Source organism: Nicotiana attenuata, unplaced genomic scaffold (genome assembly GCF_001879085.1).
Source record: "Nicotiana attenuata strain UT unplaced genomic scaffold, NIATTr2, whole genome shotgun sequence".
Classification (NCBI taxonomy): domain Eukaryota; kingdom Viridiplantae; phylum Streptophyta; class Magnoliopsida; order Solanales; family Solanaceae; genus Nicotiana; species Nicotiana attenuata.
The window spans coordinates 36,807-38,479 of NW_017671934.1; positions in this window are offsets into that span (position 1 = coordinate 36,807).

Genomic DNA, 1,673 nt, shown 5'->3' on the forward strand with positions numbered 1-1,673 from the left:
AATCTAATCAGATGATCGAGGGTGAAAGACATCCCCTCAATAATGTTCGAGAAATGTCTAATCAAATAGACAATTCTCCAAAAAGGAGGGTAAATTTGACCAAGCGTCACTCAGTATTCTCGGCAAAAATCGAGGATCACCGGGTCTATTAACAGAGAAGAAGAATCTACAGGGCCTAAAGTAAAAGGATATGTATACACACTGAGGAAACCAAGTTTATATGTAGTTATGTCCTCTTCCGGAGTAGGGATCTCAGCATGCACCTCCGTTCCCCAATGGCAGTCTGGTTTCACGTTCTCTATGTTAGTTATTAAACTAACATACCGAGACATGGGCTCGCATCGTCGGTGTTGAAGAGGGTTTGTCGATTTTGAAATCGGCTGATGCATCGAAGGACCCATGAACGCACTCCTCGGCACTGGGAGGCACTGCCTTTTTGCTCTTAGACGAGCGTGATGAACAGGAGGCTTCCCATTTTCGGGGTACCGTCCTAGAGGTGTTGGCCATGGTAATGACGAAGTCAAAGTAAGGTGGTGAAGAAGTAAGTGCAGAAGAAAGGCGAACATAGGAAAACTGTTAACACAAATTTTGAAAGATTTGAAGATGTTGCATATGTTTGAAAGAGGGAGAATTAGAGTATTTATAGGTAAGTTGGAGAAGTTGAAAGGGCGAGCAACAGCGGTTCGTGGGCTTTTCGAGAACTGTGATGACAAGACCTCTGTACAACTTTTTCTGCCGCGCCATTTAATGATCTCACGTGGCTGACGTCATGATGGGGATATTGGAGAGGTAAGAACTCAAGATCGTTTCTTATTCTTTAATTCTAAGAAACGCGGGGACTATCTGTATGCGGCCAAAATCGGAGAATCCGACTTTGAGGCTACTGTGCCACTTCACGCCCGGCCTCGAGGGGCTCGAAGTGGGACTTAAGGGCGGACCCCGAATGGCTCCTCTCGGGGGACTCATCGAAGGTCGATCTCGAAACGACACGGGTCGGTGGTCGTCAAGGAAAGGCGGGAAATCCCGAAAAGCACACAACAGAGTCTGCAAGAATAGTACACATCCGCGTTGAGCCGTCATACAGCTGTACTAGTAACATTAATTCTTTGTTCATTAGACAAATACTGTGTTGGGATTCACCCCTCCTATATAAAGAGGACCTTTGTCATTTTGTAAGGGGGATCCGCATTATTACACAACACATTGAATGCAATACAACTTTCTCTGCTCTCTTTGCTAACACTATTGTTCTTCACATTTATTGCTTATTCTTTCATTGTTCATTATTCTTCTTCATTTATTGCTCATCATTAGCCGCAAAAGGCCATCTGTGAGGCCCTCATTATCATTGATCTTCATCGATCGTTCGTAGCTATTAGCCCGACTAGACCTCGAGGCCCTGCTCCAGCTAGCTCGAGGCTCAACCTTGTGACCTCATCGGTTTGCATTTCTTATTTTCTTTGCTCACATTTAGCATCCATTGCCTAACAACTAGCATTAAGATAAATCACGTATTTTTAAAACCACAAAATCAAATATAATTGTAGTTATCACTTCCAAGGTAAACACATGATTCAAAATATAATATTTTTGGGATGTAATTTTAGTCCAAAATCTGATGAATTTGAAGCAAGTAGAGATAAACACTAACCAACACATAATAAGATGATACT